At 40.7% G+C, this 27,275-nt stretch overlaps 1 long non-coding RNA gene across 1 annotated transcript in view; it reads right to left on the reverse strand.

Moving 5' to 3' along the window:
• The window catches only part of LOC138737611 (uncharacterized), a 113,019-nt gene that overhangs the window by 23,988 nt on the left and 61,756 nt on the right, over positions 1–27,275 (reverse strand). The window contains exon 3 of the long non-coding RNA XR_011341064.1: positions 20,403–20,558. This is a non-coding gene — a long non-coding RNA (uncharacterized lncRNA). The remainder of the gene's footprint in view (positions 1–20,402; positions 20,559–27,275) is intronic.

The following is a 27,275-nucleotide window of genomic DNA, read 5'->3' on the forward strand; positions in this document are numbered from 1 at the left end:
AGGTTCAGTTAGATAGATTTTTACATAAGAGAGGAATTCAGGGATATAGGGAAAAAGCAGGTAGGTGGATTTCAGTCAATCAGATCAGCCATGACCTTATTGAATGGCAGAGCAGTCTCAACAGGCTGGATCACGACTCCTGCTCCTAATCCTTATGAATCACCAGAATCTGTTTCTGAAAACAATTGTATAGGCACAGGATGGAGTGGAATTGCAGAGCTTAGATGAAAGGAGTCACATTCAGCCTCAAAGAAGAAAATCTCCTTCAACAAGTTCATTGAAAGGAGGTTAATCTGGAAGCTTCAGATGCCAGGTATTCATGGTGAAATAGTTGGTGCACTATCAATAACAAAAAAACTAGAGTTGCAGAACTGTAGGCTTTTATTTACATTAAATTTGGTCATCCTGTGCCATGACCCAGGCTTTCTTGGGAGGAGTTATGGTGTTGGAGCCTTTATACAGGGTCAAGAAGGAGGAGTCACAGGTGCAGTCACACGATGGGGCAGAGCCAAGTAAATGGGTGTACAGCAGTTCACCACATTAGTGAAATTGATTCAACAATGGCTGGACAGGAGAAGCCAGAGAGTAGTGGTGGATGTTTGCTTCTCAGATAAGAGGCCTGTGACTAGTATATACCTCAGGGATCAACTCGGGGACAAATTTTGTTTGTCATCCACTGTATATCAATGATCTGGATGATAATGTGGTAAATTGGATCAGCAAGTTTGCAAATGACATAAAGAGCGAGGTGTAGTGGACAGTGAACATTGACTTTCATAATTCAAAGTATGGAGTATGGAGGTGTTGTGAACAGTGGAGTAAGTTTTTGAAGCTTGCAGAAGCTCTGGACCAGCAGGAAAAATGGACTGAAAAATGGCAGATTGATTTTAATGCAGATAAGTGTGAGGTGTTGCATTTTGGAAGGACAAACCAAAAAAGGACATACATGGTAAATGGTAGGGCACTGAGGAGTGCAGAAGAACAGAGGGATCTGGGAATACAGATACATAATTCCCTGAAAGTAGCATCACAGGTAGACAGGGTTGTAAAGATAGGTTTGGGCATTTGGGCTTCATAAATCACAATATTAAGTATAAGAATTTGGATGTTATAGAAAAATTGTATAAGACATTGGTAAGGCCAAATTTGGAGTATTGTGTGCAGTTTTGATCACCTGACTACAGGAAAGATATCAACAAGAAAGAAAGAGTGCAGAGAAGATTTACTAGGATGTCGCCCAGAATTCAGGAACTGAGTTATAGGGAAAGGTTAAACAGGTTAGGACTTTATTCCCTGGAGCAGAGAAGAATGAGGGGAGATTAGATGGGGTATTTAAAATTATGAGGGGGATAGACAAACTAAATGTAGATAGGTTTTTTCCACTGAGGGTAGGTGAGATACAAGCCAGAGGACATGGATCAAGACTGAAAGGGAAAAGTTTAGGGGGAACATTAGGGGGAACTTCTTCACACAGAGTGGTGGGAGCTGCCAGTTGAAGTGGTGAAAGCAGGGTTAATTTTAACATTTAAGAAAAATTTGGAAAAGTACGTTGATAGGAGAGGTATAGACACCTATGGACTGGGTGCAGGTCAGGGAGACTAGGCCAAAAAATGGTTCAGCACAGACTAGGAGGGCCAAAGGGGCCTCCCGTTTCTGTGCTATAATGTTCCATGGTTGCAATATTGCTGAACAGATGCTCTGAGTGTCATGTCAGGCAGTGACAGATAATTATAGGTGCTTGGACCAAGACCAGCTGCCACCTAGACCCAGTAAGCATGAGTTATCACTGGCCCAGTAAATAAATCATTACTACTCTCCACATCTTTACTCTGGAATGTTCAACAAGATACTGTATGTTTGAGGATAACTTCAGTCAATTGCACATAAATATGCATAATTTTTTTCCCAGAATTAATAGAGTTTTGTCATAGATAAGGCCAATCAGAATAAATGGGGTCTTGGAAATGATGAGATTCTTGAATTGATTGAGTCATTCATTTGCTTCAATGATGTATCCATGTATTGTGTGTACAGTTCTCGCTTATTTATCGGTTACCTCCTACTAAACCTTCTTTTTGCCAGAAGAAGGCTTCATCTTTTGGTTTTGCCAGAAAATATGATTCTCATTTTCCTGATTGCCCACTGAAGATATCTATCTTTGAAATGGGGAGGTCTCCTATTTAAAATCAAGTATCTCATGACTAGTATGGGGTTTGATTTATGCTCTCTCCCTTTAAATACAACTGCAATTAAGCTATATTGGCACTCATCACAATTGCTCGTCAGTTCAGTAGTGTAAAGCCTAGAAGTAAAAATAAACTGTTGCAAATTAGACAAGACTGTTGATTCTCATCTTCGATTGCCTTCTGATGTTTGCTCATGCAATCCACTCCCTCCCAAACTGACATCTCACGTGGAAGCTGCTTTCACATTAATTAAAAAATGCATTAACAGTTTTTGAGTTAGTCAACTTGTTGTGTAGGTTCTCTAGCATGCCAGACATGCCCCAAAGATGAGCAAACAGGACTTAAAGGGCCACTGCCTCATTACACATGCCTGATTCAATTTTCTCTGACTTCAATCTAAACTTGCTGCGTCATTACATATTGCAGGCTGCTTTAATGGGCAACTTTTGGCAGTAGTTTCAGCTCTGTGGATGCAAGTCCATAATATATTAATTATGAACGGGCAAGTAAATATATAATAAAATTACTTCCGATTACAGCTATCATCACTTCAAATGTGAGCAGCACATTTGTTTTCACTAAGCAGATGTAATTTGGATTCTTTCAGATCATTTGTGACAAATCCTGAGGGGGTTTAAAACTTAATCATTCTGAACTGAAGCAAGCATATTGTTGAAAAGGAGAAAGCAAAAAGATAATCCCTGGATATAAGTACCCAGCGCTGAGGTATTATTGAATAGGTGTCAGCCCCTTTGGAATACCAAAGCAACTAGATACTAAATCTTTATTTTTGAATATTTTGTTTACATTTTTTAAAGCTAAATATTATAAAATTATATTGCAAAAAATGATATTGCACCAGTCTGTATCTTACATTTATTTTGTTTGTTATACTGTTCTGACATAAATTGGACCAGTTTTGTTCACCAATTCTTATATTTAAGACTGATTCCCATCTCTGTCTAGACTTGTGCATCCCCTGTTTAGGGGTTCCTGTTTGAAGTAAGAGATACATGGCTGACATAAATTTGTTTGTGCTTCCCTTTTAAATAAAAGTCTCCACATCAATGAACTTCAGTAGAATCATTTGTTGGGCCCAATTTGTTCCTTAAATAAGCTTTTAAATGAAAATTAGCAGAAGATTGTATTATTAATAATGCCATACTTAATTTTTAATTGATCAAATGACAGAAGTTGCCCCTGCTCATAACAATACTCAGTATACCTGTACCCTTTCCGGGACCAGGTATCCAAAACCTTATTACTCATTGTTAAAGGTATGAACCTATTCTGAGTCAAGGGTGTTTTTGGAGATCACCTCACCACCACCCCCCCCCCCCCACCTATCCCTCCTCCATTAGACCCAATCTGATAATTTATTTTGTACCAAATATTAATTATATGATTTAACAAGGGGCTTCTTTCTCACCAGATATTAATTTTGAATCCCATTTATGTACAAAATCCTCTGCTATCCTCGCTCCTACTTTATGCAGTTCTATTTTCACCCAGAAAGGCTTGTCTCCTGCCTTAAACAGGGAGGTGATAAATTTTATCAGGGCTGCCCAATAATAATTTTTAAATTTTGTGAGTTGTAAACCTCACAGTTCATGTTATTTTTTTCTATGGAGAATCTAATCATCTTACCTTTCCAAAGAAATTTTCTGACATATTTATTTAAACCTGAAAAAAAAACCTCCGAGGGAATGGTATGGGCAGTTACTGAAAGTGGTGTTGTACTCTTGGAAATTTGTTCATTTTTACACAATTGACTCTACCAACTAATGTTATTGGTAGAGCTATCCACCTATTCAAGGGAGACAACTTAACTTATATAAATTCTGTAAATTATTATCTGTTCTAAACCCTAAATATTTTTCCCAATTAGTGGCCACTTAAATTGAGTACTTTTTTGACATTGGCTATAATCCCCACCTATAAGTGGCATAATTTCACTTTTATCCCAATTTATTGGATAACCCGAGGCTTTCCCAGTTTTGAGTACAATTTTTGCAATTAAGTTTCTGGTTCTGTCAAATATATCAGTGCATCATCAGTAAATAAATTAATCTTATATTCCTCCTGGTTGACCCTGAATCCCTTAATGCCTGGATCTTGCCAAATTGCTTCCACTAAGGGTTCTATAGCCTAAATAAAGAGAGCCAGAGATAATGGACATCCTTGTCTACTAGATCAGTTTGATGGGAATGCTGGAGAAATTTGTCCATAAATCACAATCTTGCCATAATACTCTAATCCAATTTATTTAAAAAATTCCCCTAGTCCAAATCATTCCAGCACTTTAAATAAAACAAATCACATTCCAATCTATCAAATGCTTTTTTCTGCAACCAAGGCCACAGCTACACTCAGATCACCTTTCATTTGAGCCAGATAGATTATGCTAAGCAGCCTGCTTATATTATTACCAGACTGTCTCTTTTGCACAAAGCCTGTTTGATCCATATTTATTAATTTCAGCAAAAAAATTGCCAATCTTTGGCAATAATCTTGTAATCTGAATTCAATAATGAAATAGGTCTATAAGATGATGGTTTCAATGGATCCCTGTCTTTTTTTTTTAAGGTATCTACGTAATTATTGCCATTGAGAATGATTCTGGGAGATCATGTGTTTCAGCCGCCTGATCTAGCATCTCCACAAAGAAAGATATCAAAAGTTCCTTAAATTCTTTATAAAATTTAGGGGGAACCCCATGCTCCCTTAGCTAGATAATAAATCTTAAAGATACTGATGAAAGAACGGTTATATATTTCATTAATTTAATGAAATTTGTAGTTGCTTATTTAGCAATGCATTTCCTGGATATTGGACAGTGGAGGGCAAGTTCAGCCTATTCCCGCACAAGTACTCAGTGCAATTACATTAATTTCTACATAAGTCATCAGCCTCCACAATAAAGAAGCTCTCTATAAAATAAACACAAATCTTTGAAGATGATTTTTGTTCTAGTTTTCACTCAATTTTTCCATAAGCTTCATCTCTACCAGAAACTAACAGGTTGATTCTGCTGAGACCCTTGAGCATTTCGATTATTTTTTTGAATATATTATCACCAATTACTTTTCCAAGAAACAAGTATTCAACTTTGGGTCAATGCAATGAATGTTGGCAACCATGTGGTGCACAACTATGATGCCTGCCCATCTGCTAATGAATAATTATCAACCGTCCTCCTTCACAGGAGAACTAATTGGAATCAGATACCACAGATTTTTCCCCCCCACTCTCAAGACAATGGTCAGATATACTCTAAGTCTTAGAGTCTAAGATATCTTGATACTATAATGATGATAGCTTTTTAACATGACTATGCACAGGGCAGGTAATAGTTGGTTTAGGAAGTGATGAAGGTAGTTAATGAGGGTAGTAGATGCTGTCAACGTGAATTTTAGTAGGACACTTAACAAAGTCCCTCATGGTAGTCTGATTCAGAAGATAAAGATGCATGGGATCATGGTGAATTGATCATTTGAGTTCTGAATTTTCTTGCCCATGGAAGACAGGAGTTAGTAGTGAAAGAATATTATTCTGGTTGAAGGTTTGTGATCAGTAGTACTTTGCAGTGATCAGTGCTGCCCTCATTGTTAGATTCAAGATTGCTTTATTGCCATGTAATAAAAGCAAGTGTAATATTTCAAGAAATTGACTTTAGTCTGCTGTAAGGCAGGCAAATACTCACCATCAGCAGAAATTGCCCCAGCTCCCATTGCAGTCAGAAAAAAGAGAAGCAAAAGATAATCACCCCAGAGTCACTGAGTGTCTTGGTTTCGCCTATAGCACTCCTGCAGCCTCCAGGGCCATACAGATTTCAGTCCATCCCACCGGCAACCCAAACTCAAGATCCATATCTCCGACATGGTCAGGAAGCCTTCAGCGCCCTCAACACCCTCTCGCATCCCGGTTGTGATACCTAGTACTCCCACTCAGCCAGTCTTGAGGCAATCTTTAGGCAGTCTCCAGCATTCTGCAGCCTGGTGTGAGTCCTCCAACCGCAGTCGCCAGTAACCCACAGCCTGCATGGGTTCCTCACCTCTAGTCACCAACAGCCTGTATGTTCTTCATCCGCAGAGCCCCTCACCAGTCCACTGCTGTGGTCACTGTCCTGTATGATTATCAGCTCTGCTTCTCCACAAGGGGTGTTCTCCCCGTTTTCTGGTCTCCTGCACCACTCTTCTACTTCCCCCAGTCCCTTGAGGATGTTGCCAAACACAGGCACCAGTATCTTGGGCCCAGAAAACACCGTCATAAATTTTTTAAATAAACCACCGTCAGATCCTTTAACTTTGTGATATCTATAAATGACGGATGAAAATGTAAATGGGTGGATTTGCAGATGTATCAAAAATTGGTGGAGCTGTGGACAATATTGACGGCTGATAAAGGATAGTTAGAGATGTTGGTGAAGAACTCGCAGATGGAGTTTAATTTGTATGTTGCATTTTGAAATGTCAAAACTTAGGGGAACGCTTACAGATAATAGCAGGACTTCATAGTGTTAATGTATAGAGTGATCTGGGGATCTAAGTTTATAGCTCCCTGAAAATAGCCATGCAAATAGTTCGAGTGGTAAAAGAGGAATGTGGTGTGCTAACCTTTGTTGGTTAGGGCATTAAAGCATAAGAGAAAGGGAATCATATTGCAGCCATAGAAACTTTTGGTTCACCTGTGCATTGGGTATTGTGCGCAATTCTGATCATCCCATTACAAGAAGGATGTGGAAGCTTTGGAAAGGATAAAGAAGAGATTTACCTGGATGCTGTCTGGATTATAGTTATGACCTATGAGGAGAAGTTGGATGTACTTGGGCTGTTTTCTCTGGAAAGTCTGAGGCTAAGGAGAGACCTGATAGAAGTTTATCAAATTGTGAGAGACATAGATAGGTATGACAGACAAAATCTTTTTTCCTGGGATAAAAATGTCAAATACCAGAGAATGTTTTCGTGAGGGGGAAAGTTCAAAGGAGATATGCAGGGCACATTCTTTGCACAGAAGGTTGAAGGTTCCTGGAATGGCTGCTAGGAATAATCGTAGAAGCTGACATGATAGTTTATAAAAGGCTTTTATAAAGGTACATGAATATACAGGGAGTAGAGAGATATGGATCATGTTCAGTCATCATGTCCAGCACAGACATCATAGGCTAAAGTGTCTGTTTCTACGTGATACACATTTATATTCTATGCTTGAATATCACTGATTAATCTCCTTGAAAGAATTCCTTAGAATCTGCAATACATTTACCCCAATTGGTTCTCTGAGTTATATATAGGAAACACTAAGAGCTCTAAAAGGAACATCTACTTGATTTGAGGTTCTTCTTAGACTGTATACATGAACCATGTGACCTAAATGTATCATTCAGTGATGCATTAATTATTTACATGCAATACATGGCTCATAAAAGAGTTAAACTAGTTTCAAAGCATTTGCAAACTTGCAAGTTTACCCAAAGTATTGATTGTGGAGACTCATAAGAAGTGGGTGATGAAGCAGCCTTATCTGGTCCCAATGAATGTGTTGCTTCTCATTTCCATCATATTCTCTACAATCTCCTCTTCCTTTAGATCAGTGGTTCCCAACCTTTTACTTTCCACTCACATACCACTTTAAGTATTCCCTATGCCATAAGTGTTCTGTGATTAATAAGGGATTGCTTAAGGTGGTATTTGGGTGGAAAGAAAAAAATTGAAAACCACTGTTTTACTCATTCCAAATTGATTCGTTATGTGCACAGTTTCATAACTCCAAAAGAAATGAGCCAATGACAATTTTTCTCAAGCAAAATATTTCAGTAACAATTGGGTCTAGAGCAGTGATTCTCAACCTTCCCTTCCTACTCACTTACCACCTTAAGTAATCACTTACTAATCACAGAATACTTATGGCATAGGGAATACTTAAAGTGGTATGTGAGTGGAAAGTAAAAGGTTGGGAGCCACTGCTTTAGATGGTCCATCTCTGGGGCATATTTGAACTCACTAGTTTCCTTAATTTTGTTTGACCATTAAGTGGTCTGTGTCACCCCATTTGTATCTCTCAGCTGCTCTCATATGATAATTCTTGGAATCACACATCTCCACAATTTCTCCAACTAACTTTCTTCCCCTCCTCCCTCACCCACCCATCCCCCTGTCCTCCACCCCTCCACCTACTCCATTCCATATTTGCTGAATCAGACTTTAATGGGCCTTTAAGTCTTCAAAGTCATAACATTTTTGCAGGAGTGTTAGCTGCTCAGAAGGAAGCCCGTTAGACAATGCTCCATTGGAAGAGCTATCCTGTTTTACATGTCTTGCATCTTTTGTTCCCTTCTCCCCTCAATTTGAGGCTGAATAGTAAAGAGATGCAAACTGATATTTGGCACCTAATAGCTTCAATACGCCTGAGATTGATCTCAGAAGCTAAGCAGGCTCAGGCCTGGTCGGTACTTGGAGGGGAGACTGCATAGGAACACCAGTTGCTGTAGGCTTCCGTGAGGTGCACTGGACTGGACAAAGTGGTGACTCTCTGCCTGCCTTACAGAAGATAACGTTAAAGAATTTCATGTATCTTACATTCTAAATGTTGTATTATGTAACAATAATGGAATCTTTACCTTTACTTTCACTGTTTTTTTAACAAATATTTTCATTAGCTGTTCACTTTTACCAAAAACTTCCTGAAAAAAATCACGTCATAAAAATGGATCTGAGTTCTTCTGTCAAGCATTAAATAGTAATGCACGACCCCTTGTGTTTTAATTCAATCCACACGTTGAGTGGCGCTCTACAACCAAAGGACATTGTCCACATTTTCCCACAGTAGTCTATGTGAACACATTGGAATGGGCTGTAAATTCCCTTCCACATTTGTAATGAGCCTCTCAGTCTTGGCAGAATGTGCACTGGCTGGCCAGCTCTTCCAGACCTATAGCCAAATTTAAGTGCTGCAACTTTCATGTTAACTATTTGTAATTGAGGATGAGAATTTACAGTCGTATACACAAGTCTACTTTTTGGACCTTGATGAAGGATTTCAGTTCAAATGTCGATCATTCTTTTTTTTCCCCACTGATGTTGTTAAACTCACTGAGCTCCTCCAGCAGATTTGTGCTTAGCTTCCGATTCGAGCTTCTGCAGTCTCCTGTGTGTACCCTAACCATAAACTACTCCAGGAGCACAAAACATCTGCCTGCATTAATGAAACATCTCCTTTTTTTAATTGCAGTAATTTCAAAAGAAATTATTGATTTGTCTTGCCTTTATATTTGCTTCCTATTTTTCTGTCTCATGGTGCATTATGCTAATTTAATTTATACTATTGTTGTTGGTATATCTTACATACCTGCGGCAAGAATTTCTGTGCATCTGTGCAATAGGACAACAAACTTTTATGTTATATGTTATATCATATTTCTTCTTTGACTTGGCTTCGCGGACGAAGATTTATAGAGGGGTAATGTCCACGTCACCTGCAGGCTCGTTTGTGGCTGACAAGTCCGATGCGGGACAGGCAGACATGGTTGCAGTGGTTGCAAGGGAAAATTGGTTGGTTGGGGGTTGGGTGTTGGGTTTTTCCTCCTTTGTCTTTTGTCAGTGAGGGGGGCTCTGCGGTCTTCTTCAAAGGAGGTTGCTGCCCGTCGAAATGAGAGGTGCCAAGATGCACGGTTTGAGGCGAGGTCAGCCCACTGGCGGTGGTCAATGTGGCAGGCACCAAGAGATTTCTTTAGGCAGTCCTTGTACCTCTTCTTTGGTGCACCTCTGTCTCGGTGGCCAATGGAGAGCTCACCATATAACACGATCTTGGGAAGGCGATGGTCCTCCATTCTGGAGATGTGACCTACCCAACGCAGTTGGATCTTCAGCAGCGTGGATTCGATGCTGTCGGTCTCTGCCATCTCGAGAACTTCGATGTTGGTGATGAAGTCGCTCCAATGAATGTTGAGGATGGAGCGGAGACAATGCTGGTGGAAGTGTTCTAGGAGCCGTAGGTGATGCCGGTAGAGGACCCATGATTCGGAGCCGAACAGGAGTGTGGGTATGAAAATGGGTATCATATAATGCATTATTTTCAGACATTCTAGTTTTAGCAATGCACTCAACCTTTCCTTATTTAGTTTTGCATACTTATGAAATTGAAATAAACCACAAATTCCTGCTCAAGTTTAACCTTAAGCTTATTAAACCTCCTGGATATTTCTTCATGGTGTGGAACTTCTTTTCCATATCTTCTCCCTGTATTGGTTGATGACTTCTTGCCATCAAGTCAGTTTTAAAGTTACACACATTTAATTGTTTCTATGTGTGAGGCACCACTTAGCAGAGTGCTTCAATGTGTACTCCCTGCAAAAATTATTGTTAATCATCGTTGGCTTAGCTGGGCATTATAAAATTTACAAAACTGGACAGTTCAGTCTGTCTTGGACATACAATGATGTACCTAGCCTTACATTCCGAGGCCATGCAACCTTTTACAGTTTAAACATTTCATTCCTTGATACTGGTACATTTGTGATGAGTGATCTCCATATTTGAAGATACCACTTCACCTAATCAGTCCATTATGGGACATAGCTGATCTTTCCTTTAATCTTACTCTCCCCCACACTCCAATTCACTAGCATTAGCATTTTCAGTCTCACTTCAAACAACAAATTCCTTCATAATGTTTTTTAGACTGCAATGTTGGGAAAATCGTTGAAAAAATTAACATAATTACTACCCTTGTGGTCGTTCACACTGGGCACCTTTTTAAACTGCAAGTACCTGAGAGCAACAGTCCCGGTGGTTGGAAGTGCAGTAGAGTGAATGACTAACAACGAATTTTTACGATACGATTTACACTGCAGGCTTCCTCCAAAAAGTCGTAGGGGTCCTGCAGGATAAATTGCAGTGTAGGAATTGACTCAAAATTCCTGCGCATTCCTTTTTAGACTGCCCGTGTAGCTGCCAAATTCTTTGATTGTGCCATGATGTGTCTGCAGTCTAAAAACCATAACTGTCAATGTGCTCATTGCTGGACTGTGGCCATACACTGCAACATCACTCTCCTTGTGCACTAACCATCCCCATCAGGTGGCTATTTTACATGCATAATCATGCATTAAGATTTGTGTATTTAATGACCTAAATTTTCACATCAAGAACAGCCATACTTCTCTTGTCACATTGCATCAGACAGGCACTAAAGTCATAAGGTCATCCACATGATCTTTGGCTTTTGGTCACAAATTTGTAACTTCCTCTGATCTTCAAGTATGCTGGATTAAAGTGATTCTGAATTCTTTCTATCACCTCACAAAAGTTCCCAAAAGTCAGTCAAAGAAGCACAGGACACCAGAAGGTTTGCTCTTTCTGATGGTTTTGCATGGCTTCATATTTTTCATGTGCTATTTTGCGCCTCGCCTCTCCTTCAACAAAATGGTTGAAGCAAATGTTGTTGCTGGAGCAGGTAAGGCCAGAGAGAAAATCCTAACTGAAAGAGAGCGAGCGTAGGCAGCATGGTCAGGTTATAAAATCATGTTTTAAAATCATTCAATAAAATTATGCCTAAAAGTCAAGATCTGCTCTACTTTTCTTATCCCTGGATGTCAGAACTGGGAGGCCTTCTCCATTACAGTGACAAAGAAGATTATTTGGAAATTCAGCCCTCAAATATGAAATAACTATATAAAAAATTAAAGGATGCTACAGGCTTTGAGAAATATTCAAGGTCCAACATTTAGTCTCTTTGAAAAATAAAGGTAGCTTTGTATTTTTCTAGTATCATCCTGATTTTCTTTCTATGAAGTTATAAGTTTACAGGATAGATTACGACAAGAGAAATAGTTCCTTGGTATCGCAACAATGTTTGTCCTTGTTTTCTCAATCTCTCATCGTGATTAAAGGTTGGGCCTTAATCTGCTGTTAGTTTATTATTTTTTCTGATTACTTCCAGAATTTCTCATCTGTGAACTATTTAAAAAGCTGTTTCGTCGTACTCACCATATGTGGTTCCTGTACATTAATCCATCCAATCATCGCAACATGATGGAGTGGGAGTGCACTACATTCTTTACGACCCTGAGATGGAGTTTACTGATCTCCCAAATGCTCAGTCGTGACTAAATCGATCACAGAGTGGAGGCCTGAGAAATCCCTACTTGATTCCTTGTCAGTATTGATTTAGCCATTCAACAGAGTTATGGTACTAAAGATAAATGTGGGACCTGAAAGAGAAAGAGAGCATGTGTGCTTTGTATTTGAAGGTAAATGTGTGTGTGTGTGTGTGTGTGTGTGTGTGTGTGTGTGTGTGTGTGTGTGTGTGTGTGTGTGTGTGTTTGTGGATTTGTGTGTGTGTGTGTGTGTATTTGTGTGTATGTGTATGTATTTGTGTGTGTATGTGTGTGTGTATTTGTGTGTATGTGTATGTATTTGTGTGTGTATGTGTGTATGTGTATGTATTTGTGTGTGTATGTGTGTGTGTGTGTGTGTGTGTGTGTGTGTGTGTGTGTGTGTGTGTGTGTGTGTGTTTGCATGCATCCAAGGAAATGTTGGAGATTCTCATCAGGACAAGCAGCGTCTATGGAGTTAAAATTTCATGTCAACGACCTTTCATCAGATTTTTCAGAATGCCCTAGTGATGTTAATTTTTAAAAAAATCAATTCATGCTGTCCAGGTGATTGAACATACAGCATGTTTGACATACCTGACTGCTGTCCAAATTTACCCTCTGGCAGCTCTCAACGTGGGCAGATGCCCCAGGTGAACACATCAATCATTTGTAGTGAGAATATGTGTGCAGCAGGATCTCCCAAATCATTTCATTCCCAACTGAAAGGAAACTCTGTTTCTCACTTTGCTTCACAGTTTGGGGCAAGTTCAAGTACACATTGTACATTTAGATTCTTTAGCCCACCCCCACCCAGTCGGTGGCCTCCTGCACTGTAACAGTGAGGCCCAATGCAATTTGAGGAACAACAGGCCAACTTTCATCTGAGTGATGTTGCAGCCTTCTGGACTTAATATTAATTTCCACAACTTTAGTCAACTATTTTTTTTCCTGTCCATATCAGTCTCCTTCTATGATGTTGGATCAACTTGTTTGTTTTTTTTTCTCAACTTTTCATTTTCTTTGTTCTCTCTGGGAATGGGTGACGTTTTCAGTCCAACCTGCCGGGCATGTCTTCTTACTCTGCATTTCACAACTCTTTTAGTCTATGTCCTCAAGGTCTGACTGCACCTATTGGTTGACCAGATGACCTTATCCCATGCTCACCCTTGTTTTAACCACTCACAGACAAGAACAGACTTCACCATCCCTTCACAAGCTTGGAATCCTTTCAGTGATGAAACATTAACTCTGTTTCTCATCCTATCAACGTGGCATAATCCGCACAGCATTTCCTGCTTTCATTCCAGTGCGCACCTTGATTGAGCTCCTTTAACTTATGATACAAATCCCACGTAAAAGGGATTTTCAGGACCATTTTAAAATCAAGAAGAAGGAAAAGTGCCAATGTTTGTGAAGACCCATTTCAATATTACATCCCATGCCAGATGGAATTGATTCAGGGTTGAAAGCTAAACTATAAATCTGGGCATGCTTGTGGCATTTGAGTCCTCCTGATCAGTTGAATTGTAATCTACAGTGATCTGTGTATCCATTCCACCATAGCGATCAATACATAGAAGCAAAGTTGGATCAATGAGTAATGTAAAATGTCAAACCAGGATCAAAACAATCTTAAAATTATATGTGCACCTAGTAAAGCTCTAACAAGGAATTCTAAGTGTGCTGAGCAATAGAGGCTCAGCTGACTGATCCCTCAATCGGTTGTCAGATCAGAGCTCTCCAATCCTATCACATTCAGTTGTGAATAGCAGCAGGAAATGTATTAACAGTGAAAAGGTGAATTTAAAGGACATTCTTCGTGTCTCTTCAGGGCATTTCTTAGTAATTTACGTCCAATGCTGTGGAAATGTAGGAAATGCTACAGCCAATTTGTACATAGCAAACTCACTCTGTAACGACTAATGGTAGATCAGAACAGCAGGGATAATTCCCCTGCTCGTCTTCAAAATAATTCCAAGTGAGTCTTTTACATCTCCTTGAGATAGCAAGAAAGAACTTGGTTTCATGTCTTATCTGCAACTGACAACTTCCACAGGGAAAAGCACCCTCAGCACTTCACTGGAATGTGAGCGCAGATTTTTGTGCTTACATTATCAGAATGGAACTTCTCTTAATTTCTATTTCTGTTTTTCCATGGCTGGTTTAATCTTTGCACATTCAAGGATTTTCCCAGTAGTATCTTGTAAGCTGAACGCTCCATTAGCAGAAACCAGAGGCACTTTAACAACCGCTCTAATGGACTAATGGAGGTTGTTAGAATTAGATTGTACAGACCAGACTGTGGCAGGGGGAATTTTAGGTCTCTGCTACGTTGACTATTCTCTGTGGAGCTGTAATTGAAGCAAGCATTTCAACAACCCTCAGGGTGGTCGATTGTTATCCAATGTCATCCTTTTGTTGACAAGCAGAATCAGGTTTCACTGTGAATCTCACAAAAAATATATATTTCCATGATATTGTTTATGGGATCAGAACATCTTAAAACACTTTATCAGAGAATTGCCTTCACGATTGTAATGTTGGAAAAGTTTCTGGGATCTTAATCCCACAACCTACAGTAAGGTAATTCATTTTAATGATGATTTTTAACCTATGTCTGGAGATTGAGAAACCCCTTGTTCTTCTTTTAATAATGTAGAGGGTAGTTTTACACTTCTTTTTCTCCTCTCCCCTGACTTTGAAGGTTAACGGACCATTGATTTAATGTCTCGTGCAGAGATGACACCTCAGAGAGTGCAGCAAACCAATAGCACTTCACCAAGTGCAACCTGACACAAACTGTCGTACCTGGAACGGGATTTACACCGATGGTCAAACTTCCACAGAATATTTGCCAATTGGTTCAGTGTCTGAAGGGCTGTCCGCTCCATGGAAACCACAGCGTGCAAAACAAGGAATATCAGAAAGGAAGAACTGTACTTTTGAATACAGATTTTCTTCCTTGCAAAAGATGCTAAGGGAACCAAATGCCTTCTGTGTACTATGTAATAAAATATGATACATTTTTTTATTTGAACATGGTTTTGGTTTTGGTGCAACATAATGAACATAATTGGAAAGCTTTATCTTTCATATTAAAAAAAAAACATCCAAAGTATTGTATCTCGTTTAAAACAGATATGCCAAGCAGAATTTTGATCGTAGATGAGAGACGAGTTTTGTGAGGCGGTAAATGCATCAGTAGATGCAATGATGAGTCATACAGTGGTGGGAATTTAGCCAAACCTGTTCCCAGACACTTTAATTGGCTTGGCATGCCTGGGAAATGAAAAGGAACAAATCAGATAAGTTTTGTTCTCAAGGCCACAGATCACACTGGAAACTCACATGCAAGATGTCAAAGGAGTAATATTGGACTGGCTCTGATTCTGTTTTGTTAAGAAATCTGTTTCCACAATGATCTGTGAGGACGAAGTAACTGCTCAGTGGTGACAGCCAGCTGCACCCTGGTGGAATATCATTGCTTCTGCAGATCTTCAGGCCATCGCTGTTCACCAGAGACCAGAACACTTGGAAATGCAGGAGGGCATTGTGTCAGTGTTGCCATGGCAGCTGTCACTTGCAACGCTGTGATGAGATTGTCACAAAGGTGTACCCAGCATATTCAGAATGAGGCTTATGTTTTATCACAGCCTCCTGAAAAAGCACAGACACAACCTCTTTCATTCTCCTTGCCACCTGCTGTGTTCGATCAGGCTGCCCTGACCATCCACCCACATCAGCCTGACTGCAATAAGGTCCCAACCATAGACAACACCTGAGTCCTCTAAGGCAGACAGGATGCATGGATCTTCCCTTAGCAAAGTTCCCACATTGGGATCCCTATGCCTGGTATCAGACTGCAGCCAACCTGTGACATGTCTGATCTTGCTGGATGCCTAAAGAGCAGCAGCATCATCAGTATCCTTGTCATCCTCTCCCCTCCCTCCACTTGCTCCTTGCTCCCCATTGCTCAATGTCTTGAAGGTGTGGCAAAGAGGAACAGAAGAAATCCTTTCCTTTCAACCACTAAAAACAAAGCAGCAGTGGATCACACATGCAGCATGGTTAGAATGTATTTTTCACGCTATACTTCATACAATGAAAGAGGTTCTTCATCTAACAGATTAGTTCTAACATTCATAGAGCCGCATAAAGTTGAACGAGAGCACAATTATGAAGTACAAAGTTACAATGACACAAAGATCAATTAGTACCAAGCAAGGGTTAAATTCAGGATCTTGATGATTGCAGGGAAGAAATTTTATTTCACCCTGTTAGTATACATTGTGTGTGTGTGTGTCTGTATAAGTCTATATGTATTTGTGTGTGTGTGTGTGTGTGTGTGTAAGTGTATATGTATTTGTGTGTGTGTGTGTAAGTGCATATGTATTTGTGTGTGTGAGTGTGTGTGTGTGAGTGTGTGTGAGTGTGTGTGTGAGTGTATGTGTGAGTGTGTGAGTATGTATGTGTGTGTGTGTGTGTGTCTGTGTGAGTGTATATGTATTTGTGTGTGTGTGTGAGTGTGTGTGTGAGTGTGTGTGTGAGTGTGTGTGTGTGAGTGTGTGTGTCTGTGTAAGTGTATATGTATTTATGTGTGTGTATGTGTATATGTATTTGTGTGTGTGTAAGTGTATATGTATTTGTGTGTGTGTGTGTGAGTGTGTATGTGAGTGTGTGTGTGTGAGAGTGAGTGTGTGAGTGTGTGTGTGAGTGTGTGTGAGTCTGGCTGTGAGTGTGTGTGAGTGTGTGTGTGAGTGTGTGTGTCTGTGTGAGTGTATATGTATTTGTGTGTGCGTGTGAGTGTGTGTGTGTGAGTCTGTGTGTGTGAGTCTGTGTGTGAGTGTGTGTGTGTGAGTGTATATGTATTTGTGTGAGTGTGTGTGTATGTGTGTGTGTAAGTGTATATGTATTTGTGTGTGTGTCTGTGTAAGTGTATATGTATTTGTGTGTGTATAAGTGTATATGGTGTGTGAGCTTGCAGGCGCCTCAGATTGAAGAGACTGCCATCCGTGCGGTACCGGATGTAAACAGCGTCTTCATTGTTGAGGTCTTTCATGGCTTGTTTCAGCATCATGCTGAAGAAGATTGAAAAGAGGGTTGGTGCGAGAATGCAGCCTTGCTTCACGCCATTGTTAATGGAGAAGGGTTCAGAGAGCTCATTGCTGTATCTGACCCGACCTTGTTGGTTTTCGTGCAGTTGGATAATCATGTTGAGGAACTTTGGGGGGCATCCGATGCGCTCTAGTATTTGCCAAAGCCCTTTCCTGCTCACGGTGTCGAAGGCTTTGGTGAGGTCAACAAAGGTGATGTAGAGTCCTTTGCTTTGTTCTCTGCACTTTTCTTGGAGCTGTCTGAGGGCAAAGACCATGTCAGTAGTTCCTCTGTTTGCGCGAAAGCCGCACTGTGATTCTGGGAGAATATTCTCGGCGACACTAGGTATTATTCTATTTAGGAGAATCCTAGAAAAGATTTTGCCTGCAATGGAGAGCAGCGTGATTCCCCTGCAGTTTGAGCAGTCTGATTTCACGCCTTTGTTTTTGTACAGGGTGATGATGGCGGCATCACGAAGGTCCTGAGGCAGTTTTCCTTGGTCCCAACAAAGCTTGAAAAACTCATGCAGTTTGGCATGCAGAGTTTTGCCGCCAGCCTTCCAGACCTCTGGGGGGATTCCATCCATACCTGCTGCTTTGCCACTTTTCAGTTGTTCGATTGCCTTATATGTCTCATCCTGGGTGAGGACCTCATCCAGCTCTAGCCCTAGGGGCTGTTGAGGGAGCTGGAGCAGGGCGGAATCTTGGACTGAGCGGTTGGCACTGAAAAGAGATTGGAAGTGTTCTGACCATCGGTTGAGGATGGAGATCTTGTCGCTGAGGAGGACTTTGCCGTCTGAGCAGCGCAGCGGGCTTTGGACTTGGGGTGAGGGGCCTTACACAGCCTTTAGAGCCTCGTAGAAACCCCTTAAGTCGCCAATGTCCGCGCTGAGCTGGGTTCGTTTGGCGAGGCTAGTCCACCACTCGTTTTGGATCTCCCGGAGTTTGCGCTGAAGATGGCTGAAGATGCCTAGAAGTCAGCCTGAAGAAAACTGAGGTCCTCCATCAGCCAGCTCCCCACCATGACTACCAGCCCCCCCACATCTCCATCGGGCACACAAAACTCAAAACGGTCAACCAGTTTACCTATCTCGGCTGCACCACTTCATCAGATGCAAGGATCGACAATGAGATAGACAACAGACTCGCCAAGGCAAATAGCGCCTTTGGAAGACTACACAAAAGAGTCTGGAAAAACAACCAACTGAGAAACCTCACAAAGATAAGCGTATACAGAGCCGTTGTCATACCCACACTCCTGTTCGGCTCCGAATCATGGGTCCTCTACCGGCATCACCTACGGCTCCTAGAACGCTTCCACCAGCGTTGTCTCCGCTCCATCCTCAACATTCATTGGAGCGCTTTCATCCCTAACGTCGAAGTACTCGAGATGGCAGAGGTCGACAGCATCGAGTCCACGCTGCTGAAGATCCAGCTGCGCTGGGTGGGTCATGTCTCCAGAATGGAGGACCATCGCCTTCCCAAGATCGTGTTATATGGCGAGCTCTCCACTGGCCACCGTGACAGAGGTGCACCAAAGAAGAGGTACAAGGACTGCCTAAAGAAATCTCTTGGTGCCTGCCACATTGACCTCCGCCAATGGGCTGATATCGCCTCAAACCGTGCATCTTGATGCCTCACAGCTTGGCGGGCAGCAACCTCCTTTGAAGAAGACCGCAGAGCCCACCTCACTGACAAAAGGCAAAGGAGGAAAAACCCAACACCCAACCCCAACCAACCAATTTTCCCCTGCAACCGCTGCAACCGTGTCTGCCTGTCCCGCATCGGACTTGTCAGCCACAAACGAGCCTGCAGCTGACGTGGACATTTACCCCCTCCATAAATCTTCGTCCGCAAAGCCAAGCCAAAGAAGAAGAATAAGTGTATATGTATTTGTGTGTGTGTAAGTGTATATGTATTTGTGTGTGTCTGTGTAAGTGTATATGTATTTGTGTGTGTGTGTGTGTGTGTGTGTGTGTGTGTGTGTGTGTGTGTGTGTGTGTGTGCATCTATGTGTGTCTAATTGTGTACATGTCTATGTCAGTTTGTGTCCATGTCTATGTATAAACAAGACAGACTTTTTTTTGCTACACTTTGGCTTTAATGGTGCCCTTGATTTACATCATGCATTCCACAACTCTCTTCACACTGCTCCTTGTTCACTGGACTTCGATTAATGAGCACTTCTTTCTCTCTTTCTATAAACATTGAGGTTTTCTCCCTTTCCCATGCAGCTACCATAGCAGCTGTATTTGGTGTTACTGCTACTTGGGACCATTGGAGAATATGCCTTCAAGGGCTGACTCCCTTCATTGCTTTCTGCACAGTGAAGTGCCTGCAGCTGCCCCAAGTTGAGCTGGTCCCACTGAGACATTCCTGGGTCTCCTTTTAATATTTCTTTCTGGGTGTAAATCTCTAATGTTATTGTACACTTTTTTTTAACCAATTTTGAGGTTTTATGAGACAGACCCAAGAATACATTACATTAAATAATCCAGTTACTAGGCAGAGAAATTATAACTTGTTGGAAAAATTGTTTGCCTCATATTCTTATTACAAAATATAATTTTTTAAATGAAATCATCCTTTTTAAGTCATTGTAATCATAAGCTCAATCAGTTTCTTGAAGACCTTCTTAAAAATGTTGCATATCCTACTGGATTTTAACATTCACTGGAATGCCAAAGTACAAGACTACAATGTTAAAAACCTCAATTTAGTAATTTGTTTTAAACAACACACATATGGTTTAAAAGAGGACATTTGGGTAGATGCACTACATGATGAAACCATTAAAACTAATTGAAGTCTGTAAAGCAATTGTTATTATTATTAATCTCACCAAAGAAAAGCAGCTGCAAAGAAATGTGTTGCAAATATTGATCAATAGCCTCATCCAGAACATTAGACCAGTGAGAAACATAAAAATTGCAGATGCCGGAATCTGGTTCTTGCCCACCCCCCCTACCCCCAACTCATATATTTAATATCACCCCCTCCTTTCTATTTAGAATAAAGGGTCCAAACCTGAAATGTTGACAGACCATTTCTACCCATAGATGCTGTCTGACCTGCTGAGTTCCTCCAGCAATTCTTTGTTTGCTCAGGGAGACGATTCATTTAGGGGTGATCAGATTTGCTTAAAACAAGAGCCACAGACAATAAACTTCAGATGCTTGAGAGCTGAAAGACATGAAAAAATATTACATACACATTTTTAGTCTTATGTGCACATTTTGTGACCAAATTTTGATATAAATATTAAGAAATACATGTACGACTCTGGAGTGCGCTGCTAGCTTTGGCATGCGCTGCTCCACTGCCACTCCTTGCCACACAGCCCAGGTTGTGACCATTCCAAGAAATCTTGGTCTGGCTGCAGGGATTCAGAGTGCACCAGGGTGCTCCAGGAGCACTGGCATCTCCTCCAGCCGACATATTTCCAAAAGCCGCACATTATATGTCAAAGAGCAGCATGTGGCTCATGAGCCGTAGTTTGGCCACCCCTGGTTGAGTATAAGAAAATATTAATGGAAAAGTATATATTACTCCAGTTTTACCTTCCCCTTCTGTGGTGAATCTCTGCCAAGCTGTCTGTCTTCCCTTCGGCGAGCCTTGCTGTACTAACATTGGCTGTGCATTATCTCCACTGTTAAGGACACTCCCCTTGGGTATAACTGTGCATGCACCCATTGTCTTTCATTATTGTATCGTTAGTTTCTGCTAATAAAAGCCATGATTATTGTTTGACCACATCGTCTTTGTCTACTTCATCAACTGGCACTTCACCTTCTCAGCAGCAATGACAATTGCAGGAAGCAGAGGATAAAAGAAATCACCATTTCTACTGCTCACTTCCTTCTATACTGATGGTTGTAGCAATGATTCTGAAATAGATTTTTAACCAATTACATCGATCACTCCCTATCCATTGATCTACCACAGATCTAGTAAGTGCCTCAAATCATTCAGTTTTTCTGTGGCTTACATTCTTTATATTTCAACAGAGATATTGAACGTTGACTAACTGTACAAACATGCCAAGGATTGCAGCTGTGCCTTGTACAGTACACTTTACAACATGTTGCTAGACATTGATTAGAATAGGAAAATCCTTTCACTTTTTCCTTCCTAATCTTGGTACCCAAAAACCAAAAGTATCAATTGAACCTTCTTCTCTTCTTGAGGTCAGCTTATTCATTTTAGAAAGAGTTCTGATGCAAACAAGAAAGCTATGGTTCGAGGACAGTTAATTCTAATACTGCAGAACTGGGCTCCAGGTATAGGTAGCTCTGACACAAGAAAACTTTGAATTTAGGTTAATGGAATTTAGGTCTTTTTTTTTAATGCAGATGCTGGGCAACGGAAAGAAAACAAACAGTACTTGGAACACTTCTCAGATCAGCCTGCAACTGCGTGAGCAAATATGAAAATAAGAGTCATCCATCTGCCTCATCAAGCCCGCTCTGCCATTCAATAAAATCATGGGTGATCTGCCCATGGACTCAGCTCCACCTATCTGCCTTGACCCAGTGACCCTTGATTCCTCAACCCCCACCCCCCCCTCCAACTGTGCACTAATCTTTCTAACTGTATCTTAAATGTATTTAATGAGGTAGCCTCCATTGCCTCCTTGGGCAGAGGATTCCACAGATTCATCACTCTCTGGGAAAAGCACTCCCTCCTCATCTCCATCTTAAATCTATTGCCCCAAATCTTGAGGTAATGTCCCCTAGTTGTAGTCTCACCTAACTGTGGAAACAACTTTTATGCATCTGTCTGACCCATAACTTTCATAATGTTATATGATTCCCATTCTTCTGAATTCCAGCGAGCATAGTGCCAGGCAACTCAATCTCCCGTCATGAGATAATCTCTTCATTTCTCCAATCAACCTGATGGACCTCCTCTGCAAGTATGTAATTTCTCAAGTAAGGAGACGGAAATTACCTGCAGAACTCTGGGTGCAGCTTCACCAGAACCCTGCATAATTGCATCTGAACTTCCTTGTTCTTAAATTCAATACCTCTAGCAAATGAAGGCCAACAATGCATTTGCCTTCTTGTATAAACTGTTGAAAGTAAAAAAACCAACCTGTTGCAATTCATGCACAAGCACTCCCAGGTCCCTCTGCACAAGAGCATGCTGTAATCCTTCACTATTTAAATCATAATCTAATCTATTTGTGAAAAAAGAATCAGAGTAAATATTTCAGGTCCAACATATAGTTTCATTTACAGAGAAGGTGAGGTAGTGCAAGATGAATTATATAATTTCAAAATATCTCAAATCCCTATATTAATTTTTTTTTAAATATAGACATACAGCCCTGTAACAGGCCCTTCTGATCCACAAGCCCGTGCTACCTAATTACACCCAAATGGCCTATAACCACCGTACGTTTAGAAAGATAGGAGGAAACCAGAGCACCTGGAGGAAATGCACACAGACATGGGGTGAACATACAAACTCCTTACAGACAGCAGCAGATTTGAACCCAGGTCACTGGCGCTGTAACAGTGTTGCGCTAACTGCTACACTAACCAGGTCATTCCTTTATTATTTCCTTTAAAATTGTATAACTGCTCCAAATGTCTTTAGCTTGGCTTCGCGGACGAAGATTTATGGAGGGGTAATGTCCACGTCAGCTGCAGGCTCGTTGTGGCTGACAAGTCCGATGCGGGACAGGCAGACACGGTTGCAGCGGTTGCAAGGGAAAATTGGTTAGTTGGGGTTGGGTGTTGGGTTTTTCCTCCTTTGTCTTTTGTCAGTGAGGTGGGCTCTGCGGTCTTCTTCAAAGGAGGTTGCTGCCCGCCGATTGTGAGGCGCCAAGATGCACGGTTTGAGGCGAGATCAGCCCACTGGCGGTGGTCAATGTGGCAGGCACCAAGAGATTTCTTTAGGCAGTCCTTGTACCTCTTCTTTGGTGCACCTCTGTCTCGGTGGCCAGTGGAGAGCTTGCCATATAACGCGATCTTGGGAAAGTGATGGTCCTCCATTCTGGAGACGTGACCAACCCAGCGCAGTTGGATCTTCAGCAGCATGGATTCGATGCTGTCAGCCTCTGCCATCTCGAGTACTTCGATGTTGGAGATGAAGTCGCTCCAATGAATGTTGAGGATGGAGCGAAGACAACGCTGGTGGAAGCGTTCTAGGAGCCGTAGGTGATGCCGGTAGAGGACCCATGATTCGGAGCCGAACAGGAATGTGTGTATGACAACGACTCTGTATACGCTAATCTTTGTGAGGTTTTTCAGTTGGTTGTTTTTCCAGACTCTTTTGTGTAGTCTTCCAAAGGTGCTATTTGCTCTAAATATACATAGAGCAAGTTCTCACATTTTTCGAAATGCAAGGTATACGATCAACAAATGACAATGAATGATATATTCTGATCATCCATTTACATATGACTTATTTTCCAGAGGTGGCATGTCATAGAACCTTTTTTTTAAGGAACATATCAGGAGAACAAGACATTGGACAAATAAAAAAGGCCAAGTCATCATGAAAGATCATTTTGAGGGCAGGACCAAAAGTTTGCTAAATTTGGAAAATATTTGCAGAAGTCATTGTTAAAGAATTCTTACATGACTTGACAAAGTAGATTTAGAGATGATGGGCTTCCATAAACTATGATCTCATTATAAGACAAAACAGAACTAAGATCCAAATAACCTCCTCCTTTTGTATCATTTTACTCTTTGAATCATGTAATCATATAGGTGACATTATTGCTTCTCAGAGGACAGTGAAGCTGATTTCATGTACCAAGAGTTAAAGGTTTGAGGAATGGTTACAGAAGTTAAATATGCTCTCCCTGTGAAAGCAAATACTGAGGAAATTAATCCAAGCAATTTGTTCATTACATTTAAGGGTTCAGATAGCATGTTTAAATTTCAGAAATGACAGGAAAAGAGATTAGAAGGTGAAGTTTTATCACCTTAAGGACATGAAATGTGAGGTGAACTAAATGTCTGGATGCTGACAGGTTATTCAGTTCAATGGCATGTCAAATCATTTTAATATTTAGTTTGAGTAGTCTACAACTGCATAGGCATGGCAGAAATGCCTTCCTGCATTTCCAGCCAAACGTCAGAGCAAAACCATATTGCTTGAATGAGCACAGTTAATGAGCAATATTGGCAAACTTGGACATGTATTCAAGGGAATTCTAGATCCTTTTTGATCTAGCAATTTTATTCTACAATATTATTTCAAAATGGTCCATTTCAGCAGACCTACATTTGTACATTGTCAGAAGGAAGTGGATCTGAGATTTCACAAAATTGATTATAGATCTATGGAACTATGGGGACAAAATGAGACAACAAAACCTGCTGATAGTCACCTCCAACCTTCCTTCAGCTGATTATTCAATGTTCCTCCATACTGAGCACTGCTTACAAGCAGCAATGGGAGTAACAAGGAAACAGTATGTAGGGGGTTTTAATTCTTAAGACCAAAAGTGATTTAGCAGAATACCACTTACTAAGGTGCATGGGTCTAAGTCTACTAGTGTGAGTGTGGCAAGAGATGAGGGGACACAAGCAAGAAAGACATCTTGACCTTGCCCCGACCAATCCCCTATATGAAAATTAGAACCCCGGTTGCTCTTTGGTTAATTAATATTAAAGAGTTTCCAAGGGGAATGAAGATCTCCCAACAGAGAAGTGATCTGGGAGTTCAAGGAGATGAAAGTTGAGAGGGGTCATGTTAAGAGATTCAAAGCTAACTGCTAGATATGGGGGGGTGGGGGGGGGAGATGCTGCCTTTATGGACACATATTTCAGGATGAATGAACTAATTCAGAGCTACATGGCCAAGAAGGGGCCAAATTTGTCAAAAATCTGCAAATGTATTGCAGAAGTATAAAATTAAATTAAATGTACATTGATATCAGTGCACAAAAATTCAGAAAACTCAATATTCTCAAGGAAATTGTACAGCAAACCTTCTTGATCCAAAAGAGTACAGTGCATTTGCTTAGTTGGGAGGATTTTTGTTTACTGCCTGTCACCTACATACACACTGGTGACCCCAAATTCATGGGAAGCACACCTGTTCAAATGAGAGTAGGCCAATGGACATGCTGAATAAATCATCGTCCACATCTGACCAACAGCAACACATAGAGAAAGATGAAGAATAACTAGCAAGTGTTCAGCCAGGAAACTGAGGCTGTTCAATTTAAGCAGCTGGAAACACTCAACTGGCTGCAGAGGAAGGTGGTGCCGAGAACCAGATTTGTAACAGGTGAGCTTTTACTGACAAAAATGCTGATGACATTTTTAGTTTGTTTTGTCCCTTGGTTAGAAGCTAAGATTGATTTAAGTAATCCACTTAACTTATTTCTTGAGTTAGTGGTGATAAAACTGGAGCAAAGCTGTCCACTCACTCTTTATTCATTTGTTTCCCATTGACAGAAAATCAACAGAGGTGTGCAAATCATTGAGGTCTGCTTCTGCCCTGCACACAGCATCTTTCAGCTATTCCCATCAGGGAAGAGATACAGAATCAGAGCCAGCACCTCCAGGTCTTCCCACGAGCAGTGAGAATGCTCAACGACCAACGGGACAGCTCACACTCACCATCCGAGTCTATCATTTGTACAAAACAATATTTATTTATCCATATAGATAAAATACTTGGCTACATATGTACTATATGTCTGTAAATGTGTTATATCTGGTTGTGTGTCTGCATGTTTTAGCACCAAGAACTAGAGAACACTGTTTCATCAGGTTGTACTTGTACATTCAAATAACAATAAACTTGACTTGATCAGCAATGGAAACCATAAAGGTATTTGGATGTGCATTGTTGCACTTAGTCTGTGGCATCTATAAGTAGATCTAGATGACATAAGAAGTCATGAAGGGAAAAAAAATTAATTTATATAATTTCTTTTTAGCAATTTACCTTCCTCCTTCTCTCTTTCACACAGACCCACACATAAAAATACACCCACACAAAGACATATACAAATGTTCTCACTCACACACACACACACACACACACACACACACACACACACACACACACACACACACACACACACACACACACACACACATACACACACACACACACACACACACAGGTTTGGTATTACATCAGAAACCTTGGGAAACTTCAGCAGATGTGCAATGGAAATGTGCTGGCTGGCGGCATCATGGCCTGGTGTGGGGAGATTAATACCCCTGAGCAGAATTATTGCAAAAAGTAGTGGAAAAATTAAGTTTTCTGTATTATTACTTGACAATAAAGGAATCTTGATTCTTGGCTAGGTGCCACAAGACTTGTATCATTAGGTTCAGGGATAGTTGCTACCCCTCCACCATCAGTCTTCTGAACAACAGGCTCAATGAGAAACTCGTTTAAGGACTCTTTGCACATTATTTATTACTGAATATTTTTTTTCTGTATTTCAGTCAGTTTGTTTAAATTTATTTCTTTGTTTACATTTCTCTCTTTTGTGTAGATATCTTCCTTCTTAATTACAGTTTTACTTACCATTAAGTAGAAATTCTGCCTGGCCCGCAGGAAAAAGAACCTCAGCATTCTATGGGATGTCATGTATGTACTCTGACTATAAAGCTGAACTTTGAATTTTGAACTTTCAATGCACACACAAACTCAAAGACACGTGCACAGTAATACACATGTACTCACTCACATACACATACATGTACACTCAGTTTGGGGACTTAAAGGATTCAATTCAGATTAATCAACATCTCAAGATGGAGAGGTTGCTGGTGTGTGCCCCAAACAATGAAACTGCCCTAAGGGTGTTTAATTTCTTTCTGTATTTAACTTTATGTAAGAACTTTAGGACTGGAAAGGAAAAGGGAGATACAGAAAAACTGTCAATTCTGACACAAACAAAGAAAGTGAGTT

Source organism: Narcine bancroftii, chromosome 6, assembly GCF_036971445.1.
Source record: "Narcine bancroftii isolate sNarBan1 chromosome 6, sNarBan1.hap1, whole genome shotgun sequence".
NCBI classification, from domain to species: Eukaryota; Metazoa; Chordata; class Chondrichthyes; order Torpediniformes; family Narcinidae; genus Narcine; species Narcine bancroftii.